Below are 14,568 nucleotides of genomic sequence, written 5' to 3' on the forward strand. Positions count from 1 at the left end.
CAAATATTTATTTTTAAATTACTATCTTGGACATAAATATAATGATGATTTTTCTTTAATTTAGTGGTAATTACAGTCTACATTAATAAAATGGCCTTACAAATTGAGGTAGAAACTGAGAGACAATACTTCCAATTTGTTGATCAATTTCTCCAGAAATGTAGCAACGAGGGAAAAGTGGAAAGCATCATATCTGAATGAAAGCAAAGGCATTTCACTTTAGCAGGCAGTAATTACTCACACTGGAATTTAGGAATACCACTACCCTCTACTATGGATGAAACATGTTCCTTCAGACACTTGGGGTCCCATGCAAGAGGAGGATGCTGATGTCAGTTTAACATCACAGAAAACTCACATAGTACAGTGAAACCACTGTCGGTGTTGGGCTTGTGACAGAGGAAGCAGTAATATCAATGGAATTGTTGATACTACTTTTTGTACTGCAAATTTGTTGCTCTGAAACATCATCAGCTCATTTTTCACAGCCCCTGTGTAATTTATCTCACTATAATGCTCCAAGGATTTGTCCTGGGCAATAGGAGGGAAAACTCAGCTGAACAATACTCTCTGTTCAGGTGATTACAGCCAGGAGCAGGTGTGTAATCTTCAAAGACATGCTCCTGGCTATGACAAAGATTATTCACTCTGACTTGTGGCTGAAAATATCTTGTTAAAGAACCAAACTGGCAAGTAAAGATGATGTAAAAGTCAGAGGCTGAAAAATCTGTTCAGTCTTTAACTGGGGAATCACTGTTCAAATCTGGAGTGAAATGGTGTGGAAACTTGCTTTTACAGGTGATGAGACACAATTCAAGAAACTTTAGGATTTGAGGTATCTAAATCATATCACTTCTACTAAATACAGAAGTAAAGTAGCTGTGGAAATGAAAGTGTTGCCAGCTGGGCACTAGGTGCATGTTCAGCAGCTGAACTTTTAAGGAAGAAAATATTGTCCAAAACTTGCAGTGATAAGTGGTTAAACCCTTGTGGTGGATGCTAAGCCCAGATTGCTGGTAGCAGAAGATGTCCATTCAGTCAATTAAGGCTCAGCAGCAGTGTCCTGCCTCAACTCTGCTGACCAGGCTTCACAACAAAGTACTTTGAACTCTTGGTTTTTGAAAAGCTAGTAAGTTCCTCTACTGTCTTTGGTTTGGTTTTTTTTTTTTTTTGTTTTTTTTTTTTTGTTTTTTTTTTTTTTTTTATTTTCTGCAGAACCTAGTCCCATTAATGTGCTCTGAGGAAATCTGCAGCCAATGTGTCAAGGTCTGTGAGTAGGACAGACAGATAAGGATGGACCTAAGTGGATGGGTTGTGACAATGCTTTTAGGGAAGCCAAACACTGACAAATATGGTCTCATGCAGGAGCCAAGGTGAGTCCTTTAGCACCTGAAAGGCTGAGAACCAAATGTTTTCAGGAGTAGGTATCAATGTAAAAGAGAATTTCAGAACTGTAACTTTTGGTCAAAAGCCTAGTATATAGCTTTTTTTGATCAGAGCATTTAAACTGCTTTCCAAAGAATCTCTAGTTACTCTAACCTCACAATTTTTTCCTTTAATGATACAGAGTAGTGTGTGGAATGGAAAAAGGTGACTTCCAGGTGACATCAGTCATGTCAGGTGAGATGGAAAAATCTCTCCCTCACTTCATATGCATTGCTGTAGAAACATTATCTACCTGCAGAGAAGAACCATCTGAAATCCAGCAAAGGCAAATGCAGGGTACTGCACCAAGGGAAGAATAACCCCAGGCACCAGCACACCTGCCAGCGTGGAGAGCCCAGCTCTGTGGAGAAAGGCCTGGGGGTCCTGCTGGACAGCAAGCTGTCCCTGAGCCAGGAGTGTGCCCTGGGGGCCAAGAGGGACAATGGTGCCCTGGGGTGCATCATGGAGAACATTGCCAGCAGGGAGGGATGGGATCCTGCCCCTCTACCCAGCCCTATTGAAGCCACACCTGCAGTGCTGTGTCCAGTTCTGGGCTCCTCAGCACAGGAGAGACATGGAGCTCGTGGAGCACACCCAGCAGTGGGCAATGAAGATGATGAAGGGACGTGAGCATCTGTCTCATGAGAAAAGGCTGAGGGAGCTGGGCCTGTTCAGACTTGAGAACAGAAAACTGTGAGGGGAGCTCATCCATGTCTGTCAGTGTGTGAAGGGAGGGTGGCAGGAGGATGGGGCCAGGCTCTGCTCAGGGCTGCCAAGCAACAGGAAAAGCAGCAGTGGGCAGAAACTGAGGCCCATGTAGTTACAGCTGAACATGAGGAGGAATTTCTGCACTGTGCACGTGACTGCATGGAACAGGTTGCCCAGAGAGGCTCTGGAGTCCCCCTTGCTGCAGCTACTCAAGAAATATCTGGATGCAGCCCTGTGCCATTGCTCTGGGATGGCCCTGCTTGAGCAGGGAGGTTGGACCAGGTGACCCAGTGTGGCCTCTCCTAACCAACCCATTCTGTGATTCTGTAAATCTTTGATTCTGTGATAGTGTGTGCTTATTTGCAGGTTTTGATTTTGAAGTATTACCACCAATCTGTCAAGTCTCAAGGGAAAAAAAAACAGGAAAAGAAAAATGGGAATCAGTAATCCCCTTTTCTGTAAATAGTGCCAGGATTAGATTAGTTTGAAAACAGAAAAAACACTCCAATATTTACAAACCAAATATGTTTACATTGCATGTTAGGAAACATTACCAGATTCCACTTTGCAGAACCTGAATTAAAAAAGATTTTGTTTGGAGTCCATAAAGAAATTCACTTAGTTTCAGAAAGTGTAAAATAGTCAGAATGTTATTCTGTTTTTTTCTCAAGAGACTTTTATTCCACTTTTATAGCAAGAAAAGACAGAGAAGTTAGACAGAAGTGATTGGAAAATGCAATGAATGAGATTTAATTTTATGGGGATTTAGGTGTCTAATTCCCATAGGTTTCTTTGAAAACTATCTATTTAATAAATGCATTCAATAAGTTAAGACTTTTGCATTAATATATTTTCAGACTATGGATCATTAGATCATCTAGTCTGCCTACTTGTATTTTACCAGCTATAAAACTTTATCTAGTAACTCCTCCAGTAAGGCAAATAGTTTGTGTTTTGTGAATAAATCTTGCAGGAGGGAGAGATGGAAGGAAATCCTTCCTGGAGCTGAAGACATCCACAGACAAAACTACAACTTCACTTGATAGGTATTTCTACTTATTACTCATTTCCATGACTTGATTTCTCAGCTGAATTTGTGATCATCTCTTTTTAGGCTTTTTATTACAACTTTTTTAACAAGTTTGGAAATATTATGTGCTGCCTACTTTTAAATATGCCTGTTGTTGGGTGATTTCTTGAATGAAACTGTTAATATGCCAAAAAAAGCAATATTTATTCAAGGGTATGTCAACCTACAGTTTTTTCACAACATTCAGAAAATATAATACTCCTCCTTTGCATATTTTGCACATATGTGCTTATCCTTTCTGAATAAGCAACTTCTGAACATGCAAGAGACAATGTTAATGCCTGTGCAAATATTTCTGGGATGGCTCTTGCTATTCACAGATGTAGCCAAAGTACTTTATCAACATTTTTGTCAATAAAATTTTCTTAGATGAGTTTCAAAAAATTATGAGAAAAGCACAGAGAAGTACTGTGGACACTCTCAAAGTGGTATGTGGCATTTGTGTGCATATTTTTCACAGGCTGTTTAACCAGTCTACGCTTTGCTTAGTTTTTCCTGAGATTGGCCCAGTTGTACATTTGCTGTGACCATGACAAAGTGTGCAGACACACTGCCCAAAGAGCTAATTTGGATTGAAATACTACTACCACTACCATGCTCTGAAATCAGATGTAAATGGGACAGTTCTATCCCTTGCTACCAGGATCATCCCCTTCTAATCAATAAAAAATTTACTCTGCCAAGCAGAGACTGCAGGGTATTCCCCATGTCTGCCTACTCAGGGGTAAAATGATTTTGTTGACTCTTTCTCCCATGTGGAAGTATCTTGATACCTTCTTTTTTTCTTGTACAGGACATGTTATTAGAGCTACCATGCTAAAAAACAACAAGTACGCTAAGAAAATTGCAACACCATGAGTGAGTATATCTGAATTTCAAAATAGCATGATTCCCAGTTTTGTGAGTAAAAAGATTTTTAGAAACAAAATTTAATCATGTGAAAGTATGTACTTGTGCAGAAATTCCATGCCAAACTGCAAAGTAAGTGCAAGTTAGAGGATGAGCTATGTGTATATTTTCCTCTATTAAGTTACATTTTTTACATCCTTTATTCCATCCACTAAAGAACTATCCAGTTTTGAAGTGCTATGGAAAATATTATGAACTATGAAGCAATCTGAGCCACAGGCTTCTCTAATTACTTTCTCCAGTGGTATTTTAAGGTTTCTTCTTGCTCTTTCCCATCCTTATCTGCCACTTGGCACTCTTCTGCTAGTGCTAGAAAAACAGGCCAAGCTTGCCAATAGCACTGTTTGAGTGAAAGGCTGTGAAAATGGAAACACTTCACAAACACATAATTTTCCTCTGGAAAAGCAGAACTAGACATCTCTTTATTTCTTGGGGTTCTGATGTAAAGTCCATGGGGCACAAGGCTATTGGAAATAATTTAGTCCAGCAGATCTAAAACGGTTTATTCATTTATTATCTAAAAGGGTTTATTCAGATTTATTAATAAAAAAAAAAAAAATCAGAGGCAAAAGTTCCTTCCTTCCTTCCTTCTTTCCTTCCTTCCTTTCTTCCTTCCTTCCTTCCGCCCCTTCCGCCCCTTCCGCCCCTTCCGCCCCTTCCTTCCTCCCTCCCTCCCCCCGCAATTGGCAATTTTAGTTTTCCATCTTTTATGTGTTGATGAAACAGTTCCATGCATGGGTTTCCATACACATAAGATTTACATACAGAACTCCTGAGAATAAAAAAATATTCATTATTTTATAACCTAAAGGTTTGCCTTAAACTGCTAGACATATGCTTTTATGGATTATAACTTGTTAACTCCGGTAACACATTTCTTGAACTATTCTAGAAACAAACTTCCATAGGAAAAAAAAATTCAAGAAATTGTTATTTCTTAAAATAACCTTTTTATTTTGACCTAAATGTATCAAGTACAGTAAAACTTTTGCAGACAGGATATTGATAAGATCCAGAATGAAGCTTCTACAAAAAATTCAGTATGTCTGTGTCACATTTTTGCATCAGATGGAAATAGGTTGAAAACTGTATCCAAAAGCCCTTATTTGCTTGGTTCATAGCAAGAATTTGATGCCAAATTTCCTACTTCAGCATTTTATGCTTAAAACTAGAGAGTACCCACAGACTTTTCTTAAAGAATTTTTTTCCCCAAATTAGCCTATCATAATTTATGTACAAAATTAAAACAAGTTTTTAAATTTCTTCTTTTTCATATAAAGAATAACTTTTCTCTGTGCAGTTCCAGTTAAAGAAAAAGTCATTATAGCAGCAAATTAGATGGCCTTGTAGAGGTTAGCCCTATACTCCAACAAGAATTGACCACACCTCCTGTACATTGCAGTAAACCAAAAGCCTGGTGTTTGCCTGCTTTTCAATGGAATTGCTCTTTCACCTCAGTTACTAAATGCTTTGATGCCAGATAGCCACATCCCTCACTGAAAGACAAGAACTCCTATCTCTCACATGTGATGCTCAGGAGAATGTGTTGGGATTTATACAAATCTGTGCCTCAGAAGTTATTCTCACTATGAAAAATTTAACTGTAATTCACTGTACAGTTTTAAATTTAAAAAAAGATAAAAAGAAAAGAAAAAAAACCCACATTTTTTATCTCAGCAACTGTTTAGTGTCTTTGATTCTTTTAAAACCAAAGGTACTCTTAAATCATGTGTTACATACATCTCTCTTGACATCTCCCTCATAAATTGACTGCACCACTACTAAATTGTAGAATTCAGTATATTCTGCATGGATTGAATGGGGCCCAATAGCCGTAATGGAAAATATAACCCCATTTTTCCTTAACTGTGATTAAAAGCTACAGTGACTGCAGTGGCTACATTGAGCAGATTGCTTCTCCCTTTTCCATTGACTTCAATCCCTTTGACAGATGTGTGCATCTGCTGGTAGCTTTCATGGATCTAGTTTAACCAAACTGTCTATGTTAATATGAGGGGGGAAAACAGGTTAAAAAAATAATAAGCTGTCAAAAAAATAAAAAATACAGAAACTGAGCTCAGGAACACAAATGTAAGTTAGTCCAAAATAACTCAGAGCAGAGACCAACCTTCTGCATTCCCTAAGTGCTAAGTACTATTTCCATGAAACACTTAACTTCCAAACAGCTCAGGATTAGGTGCTACTTCAGAGACTTTATCCAAAGTAATAACAGTGTTATGGGAGTCCAATGTTTTCATTAAAGAACTGTTGAGAAGATAGGAGAGTCACTCCAAAACGACTAAATCAAGAGCTGCTTTTCTCCTGCACACAAGACAGCACAGCCCAACTCCCTTCAGGTATGTGCCCCTTAAACACTAAGTACAAAATTACTTCTCCTGTATGAAGTGCATCTATTCTTCTTTTTTTGCAATATGTGGAAAGTTTGGGGCAGTTGCCCTGCTGCTTGCTGGACTAGTTTAATAAGATCCTGCAGTGTTTATTAGCTGAGAGAAACAGTTATGTCTCCAGCATTCCTGGGAGTTTATTTTGCCAGGAATTCCTGCTCACACAACAGATTTCAACATTCCTCTTTTAAGACAGGAACAAACAACTGAACCTACTGAGAGTACCCTTTGTCAGGACTTGGTAGTATTTTTGTAATAAAACACAGATGATTTATAAGTTCACATGGGAGACATATTTGGTATATAAAGCAGTTTCAGCAAAAGATTCTTGGGTGCCAGAAAGAAGTTTCTTGTGATTTCATAACAAAGATCTTATGTTACTTCTCTGAACAGTCAGGGAACTTTTATGCACAGCATTAAAACAGTCAGATATTCTCACTGGTTAATAGCCATAACCTATTTTTCTGGGTGTACAGCAAACCCATAGCAAATAGAATTGTTCTTCCATGAGACAAATCCCTGAGAACTGCCATGAGCCAAAGAGCAATCAACAGCTACTTCCATGCTATGGCTGTAATAATTCATTTGTGTATCACTAGCTCTATACACTAGGCCCCAGCACAGATTTAAGGAGCCAAAAATTCCTTTGTCCCCTGTGGAGGCACTGCCAGGCCAGGGGGGTCTGCACAGAGCTGCCATTCCCTCAGGAGGGCACAGCTTTCAAGATCAGTGGATTTGCCTGGACAAAGACTGCCTAGGCAAGGCATTGGGCATTCTTTGTCTGTCACACTCTTACTGTCAGTTCTCCACCAGCTGACTCAGCAGTTTTGGTATTTTTGAGCCTCTTTATCCTCACACAATGCAGTCGGGAGAGACCAACAGCCTACGTCCAGTCACACATTCAGGGATTCAGGTCAGGTGGAGGAGTAACTATCACAAATGTGGGCAGAAGGACGCAATCCTCAAACAAAATATGCAGTAAGAACAAATTTGAAGAAGCCTCATTTTTTAATTCTTTTCCTTTTTAAATACACTTTCAATGTTAAGGCAATAATTTCCCTCGTTTCTTTTTGTGTGTAGGTGTGTGTGCATTTAACTCTTTCAATACACTGATAGAACTGCATAAAGAAGGGAAATTTACTGATGCAAATGGTTCAGATGTCAAGCTAAGCATCCAGGTGAATGGCTGATTTTACCCCTCTCCCTAATAAATTCTAGTAGAATGAAAAATATAAAAAAAAAAAACCCAATGTGTCTGACCTCACTGAGGTCCTTATAATTTTTATTTTATGGCTTCCCTTTTCTTTACTCATGTGTGCTTCAAAACACACAACATCATCAATGACAGCAGACCTGTGAAAATGAAAGAACTATGCATCAGCCATCCCTGGTACAAAAACCTGTTTGAAATGAGCTTGAAGGAAAACACTTGTAATGCAGGCCACAATCACATTTCTTAAGTAAAACACAGACTAACAGAATAATTGACTCTATAACAAGTAAGAATTCATGCTGGCAAAATTACTTTTTCAATGCTCACCTAGGAGAATGGGGAAAAAATACATTCCTGTGGGATAAAACACATTGATCATTTTAGCAAGTTTCATAAGCTGTATGTTTCACATGCTTTTTGTGTTACTTCCTCCTCTATATTTATATACAAAACATGTACAGAAAAAAAAATAAAGCTTTCTCCAGATTTCTGAAGAAGAATAATCAGGCCATACATTTTAAATATGAATTTTTTAAATTAAATTCACTTCTGTTGTCTACAGTGCTGAATATACTTTGCATAGCATTTCAAAACATGGCAACAAACCATTAAAAGCAAGCCACTTACTAAAAGATGTAATATAGATAGATTCAGACTAGCACTAATTTATTGCAGTACCTTTAAGCTCTAATAACATCAAAACTTTGTTACTTATAAGTACCCAAATGGGAATCAGTTACTTTTGCTGCAGACATCAAAGCTGCTGTGAAAGAAAACAACAGTCCATGTGATCTACAAAAGTCTGTCACCTACAAAAGAAGCATTTAAACATGGCAGAATGACAGTTCATTGGTTCAAATGAGCTCACATAATTCATTTATTTCTCTGAGATAAATCAGTCATCCTTCAGGACCTCAGGTTTTAGTAAGATTCCCACATTCATCAAATTGAAGCATGCAGAATACATAGGCTGCTATTTAGAAAATAGACAGCAACTAAAAAATGTTTTTATGCCAGCAATAAAAATAACTAATCACCGTGCTGTACCATTTTGTGTCAGGCACTACCAGTTTTTAGCCAAATAGCATCTAAAAGACACCCAAATATTTTAGTCAAGGTTTGAATTCCAAGGTTTTCCATTAAACACTTAGAGAAGCTAAACAAAGAGTGACCAGAGAATGAGGACATTACACAACTGAAGTTCAGAATGAGCACTTTACAAAAAAGAATTTCCTATGAGATTTCCTACCTATCGTACACCATCTCTCAAGGGGAAAGGTGGAAACAATAGCTACATGTTGTGCCCAGAGTAGAGCACAGCTCTAAGCTGTTGAGTCTGTTCCCAAATGCCTTCAATTCTGAGGTATAGGAAAAGCAGAGGAACCATTTAATGAGAAATTTAGAAGTAGCTACTTCACTGATCAGTTTATTGTTTTACAATACTTTAAACAGAATTTTTTCCATGCACCTTTTATAAACCTAAGAAACCTTCTCAAGCAGGTCTGCCGCTGCATTTATTTGGAAACCAGAACTTTAAGACATTAATGGGAAGACAGTAAGGGTAATAAAGTTTTAATATACTTATAGCGATAAATTTTGATGAAGGAATTGTTTATAAGAAAACTATGCAGTTCATTCCTTATTTTTAATGAATCCCAGAGTTAAAGTAGCTTTCTCCCTCACCATTCCAGCATCAAGTACTGCTAGCTGATGGAAGAACCTCTCACTGTCTGTTTGATTTAATAATTATCACAGGAACTAACCCCCTTTGAGTCTAAATTTGAGGGTTTGCATAGTGTGAATAGGAATGCTCTTCTCTAAGTTATTTCAAACATTGAGATGACTGTGGAAGGTTTAACATGTCTGTCATGTGCTAGAAAAATTCTAAGACATTTCTGTATCTGTCATACTGCAACTTACTAAATTTCATCTCAGTTTTCTGTGGAACTTCTCCAACTTTGGCTGAAAGTTATTCTAAAGAACACTCGTTTGGCATTAAAAATGTACTCAGTGGCACTTACATTTGCATCTGTTAACATTCTCAGTGTGCTGAGTGCCATTCCTAAAATACCACAACTGAATAAATTCATGGGAGAATCTTGGGGATTTTAGAGACCTAAATTTTAGATCATCTACTACACAGTGAAATGCAGACTTTTCAAATTAGCCACTCTAGCATGGGGAGTGTTAAAAACTCAACAAATAGGTGCTGAAATTTCCTTGAAGAGGGATTCTGATAGTCAATGTGGCAGATTACTCTGAAAGAGAGGGTAATTTAAGCTGCATTTCTTGTTAGTGTCCAAATGTTTTCAAAGATTCTCAGCACGGAACTTCTTCTAAATGCCTGGACATGATTATTTTTTTCAAACAAAAGAGGAGATGATAGGCAATACTTTAGCGCTGGGATTACCCCTCCACTAATGTGGGAGCTGAATGCCACGAGGTCGGCTGAGCAGCAACCTGGCTTGGGGAATTTCTTACCCACTCCTTTCAGGGATATTCCACTTCAGCCAGAGCACAGACTGAGTCACCAGAAAGGGAGAGATGCAGCAATGGCTTCTGCAGAGTGTCTTCCTCCTGTAAATGCTGACACCTCACAGGTCTACACCTTCACCTTCTACACTCTTCCATTGTCAGCTGATTAGCTCTCCTTTATTTTTGTAAATGTAAAAATTCAACTAGCCCACCTTTACCATCAAAAACAGAAAGAATATATTTTCTTCATCTGACCCTTTTGCCTTGCTGCCTCCACCCTCCAGATGTTCCCCACCAGTCTGGAAAGTGATTCAGTGATTTGAACATTTATTGGCACTGAGGTGGGAAGCCAGGCCTTGCACCTCTGAGTGATCATCCTGAACTGAAAGTAACATACTCATGTGAATTTTCATTTTCTTGTTCTGGGCCAATGCACTGTTAATTATTTCATGTCTGAACACATCTGTTGGTTAGGGACTTCCAGGTAAAGTAGGTGAAAATTTTTTGAACCTTGGCAGGCCTAAAGCTGTAATCACCTGCCAAGTATCTCAACACTGTGAAGACTTTGCTGGCTATGGCAGTGCATCAACATCTTTCCCAGGGGAATGCAGATGCAGAAGAATTTTAGACACCTGCAGAGTTAGGAAGAGATTTTGCTCATGGCAGTGGGTGTCTGCAAAATTAACTGGCTCCACTGTCAGTCTGGCTCCCAACATCTCAATCAAGTACTTGAAAATGAGACAGTAGGACACTGCTGTTGCAATTTGCGCACATGAAGGGTTCAGCTTCATTTAAATACAGAAACATGACTGAGGAATGTTATTGTTCTACTTTTTCCCTGAAAATCCACATAATCACATTCCTCATCTGCATAATCTGCCTGCTTTTCCCCAGGGATTGATGCAGGAGCTCTCAGGAGCTGTCCTCACCAGAGGAGCCCTCCTCAGAGCTGAGTGCTGCTGTTTGGCAGGGATTGAGACATCTGGAATGAGAAAACAGACTGTCAGCAACACAATACTCATGATGTGCTCTGTCTTCAGAACTTTTCCCCCCAAAGTCTTGCAGTGAATGATGCAATTAAAATTTTGGAATCTCAGGCGTGGTGATTGAGTGCTCAGCTTCTCATTTTCTCTGGCAGCTACTCAACTCCTTTGTCCAATTATGGCAGGAACCAAATGAATTGCAAGTGAAATAAATTTCCCTCAGAGCATTTCCATATTGTCAGTTTATGCATCATGTTCTGAGGATATATTAACACCATTGTGTCTTTCACAGACATTATTTCAAATTTTTATTTTCTTCTGAAAACCAAAGACTAAGTAATTACACCCAAAGAAACAAAAAAGAAAGTAGCCTTGAACACAGTGCTCCTATCTCTTGAATATAAAAATTCAGAAAGATTGACTGAATTGTGTTTATACCACTGCAAAAATTTTGGATATTAATTTTGCTATTCTAATTAATATTTTGGTCCAGTCCTGTGCGTAACTTAGATGTGTTTTAGAACACCCTAAGTTCAACTTAAATTGCTTCTTTTATAATTTCCACTTTGAAAGTATTGCATCAGATTGGCAACAAAAATGAACTTCAGAGAACTCTGGGAACCTAATTGTTCTTCAGCGTCACAATTTTTCTGCTAACTTTTATTTCTGTGCTGTCCTTAAAATTTTCTTTCCTATTGCTGTATAAAGTTCAGGCTTCAGGATTTCTGTAAAGGAGAAATCATTTTTACTGAGGATAATCTATCAGCTTAGACTAGTAAATCCATAATGCCTTTGGTCTCTATTTTTTTAAATTTGCATTTTTTAAGGCAAATTGTAGCCTGGATTTACTGATTTTAAATTAATGGGTCTATAGTGTCTTGATGGTCTCCTTACCTTGATTTAAAACCAAATGCTGCATTTGTTACACTTCAGTCATCTGGTGTCAATTTAAATAAATGACTAGAGTTATTTAAAACATTTGCAGCCTAATCTGTGGTTTCATATGCTAAAGCTTTTAGTCTTCTCAGATGGAGATATCTGACCATCACTTCCCTGTTTAAGCTCTGTACTTTAGATCCACTTCAAAGTTTTTTCCATCTCTTGTTTCCACCAGCTATTTTGCCTTTGTATCTCATCTATCATCATCTTTAATTTGCAAAGAAGGATGTGGGCATCCTGCTGGACAGCAAGCTGTCCCTGAGCCAGGAGTGTGCCCTGGGGGCCAAGAGGGACAATGGTGCCCTGGGGTGCATCATGGAGAACATTGCCAGCAGGGAGGGATGGGATCCTGCCCCTCTACCCAGCCCTATTGAAGCCACACCTGCAGTGCTGTGTCCAGTTCTGGGCTCCTCAGCACAGGAGAGACATGGAGCTCGTGGAGCAGGTACAGGGGAAGGCTACAGAGAAGACTGGAGAATTTCACTTATGATGAAAGGCTGAGGAATTTGAGCTTGTTTAGCTTCAGGAAAGATAACTGAGAAGGGACTCTTCAGTGTCCATCAGTGTCTGAAGGGAGGGTGTCAGGAGGATGGAACTGGGCTTTCTTAAGCAGTGCCAAGCAATAGCACAAAAAGAAAAAAGTATAAGGCAATGCACAGGAAGAAATATGGTACTAAACAGGTTTAAAATTGGATTAATACCAGAAATCAGTGTGCTAATGATGTCAATTGCAGTGTTGCAATGCTTCCCAACTGTGAAAGGTTAGTTGCTATTTATTGCATACAATGTAAAAAGGCCATATCTTAGCGCTTAGAAAATGCTTATTCTTACATAAACACACTAACTTCAGTATAACTGTGTTTGAATATTTAAATTCTGTTTTCCAGACTGTCTAATACAGAAACCATACAGCTTTTTTTCAGCTAATGAATGCAGATATAGAAGCAGAAGATATATGAAGATATAATCTTATTTTTTTATAGGAAACATTTGTAGCAACATTTACTGTTATTAGAGTAATGCTGCCAGCACAAGGTTTGAACTTTACAACATACACATTCTCTTATTTTAGATCATTTCACTTATTTTCAAAAGGTTGAATCTTTATATATAAGAAAGACATTCAAAATATGTTTCACAAATCCACAGCTGACATTCTAAATCTCTTTTCCATTGAAAGTATTATAATCTTTTTTTTAAAAAGGATTTTTTATGTTTTTTAAGCAAATTACAGACTGGTAATTTTATGTTCTTACTGCTGGATTATGGCACACAAAGTACCAAGAAATGTTTTGTATATGTCAAGTAGCTCTTTCTTGGATTCTCTGAAATAGCAAGAAGTTAGTGCCATCTATAGACAGAATTCAATACTGAAAAATAATAGGAAAAAATACAGGCTCAGCAAACCAATCATATCAAACAAAGTAAAGGTTGTTCAATAATATAAAAATTAACAGAAAAAAAGCCTCACATCTGCTCATTTTTTTGTTTTCCTAAGAAACACTTTAGCACAAATGATGACATGAATCTGTAACAAAGGAATTTACTATTCCTTTAAGTATTCCTGTGAACTCTCTTTAGTACAACCTTGTTTAAAGTAACCCATCAGTGGTTACACCATCCCTGAGTCAGTTTGCTTTTTATTGTTTCACTTCTCAGTTAAGCTGCCTTCCATTGCTATTATAACAACTATTACCACTTGCAAGTCTAACCTTGCAAACCTTAAGCTCCTAAGTCACTTTAATGATATGAATAAGCCAGTTACTTTCTAAAGATACTCATATGCTTTGTCTCACAGAAACATGCTCCTAGATCATAAAATTACCTGCTGTATACATCTTGCTTCCTTTAACGGCAAAGTTTCTCTCCTGGTGTTCCACTAGAAGTAAAATTAAATGTATTTAATGTAAAAAAAAAATTGTAAAGTAAATAGAAAGGTATGCTGGTAACCAACATCCACTTAAATACCTGATGAGCTTTAGAATATTGCCAGCAGAGTGTTACATTGTAAACACTCATGTAGGGTATTAAATATCCTAGTCTGTAATTTTGGTGGCAAAAATGTATGTCTAAATCTGTTTTCTCTTTTCCATCTCTATAAAAAATCTTGCAAGTCCAATCCATATTTCTAAGAAACACCTTTTTAATTAAATTAGGTTTCAAATCTAAAGCAATATCAGATTTCCAGAAATGAAATTGTGATACAAAATTGTTGACATTAGACAGAGGAAAAACAATGCTATTATTGACCACAACAGATCTATATTTTCACTATTGTGAAAGGAGCAGCCCTCCTCCAAGCCCTTTTGGGCAACCTCCTTTCATTACATCTCTATTTCTGTCCTGCAGGGCTGGCAACACCTGGCAGAGGATTCTGCAATCATGTCACAGATGTGCAGAGCAGCAGCAGGGCAAACAGGA

The sequence above is a fragment of the Zonotrichia leucophrys genome, chromosome 4 (assembly GCF_028769735.1).
Source record: "Zonotrichia leucophrys gambelii isolate GWCS_2022_RI chromosome 4, RI_Zleu_2.0, whole genome shotgun sequence".
Lineage (NCBI taxonomy): Eukaryota > Metazoa > Chordata > Aves > Passeriformes > Passerellidae > Zonotrichia > Zonotrichia leucophrys.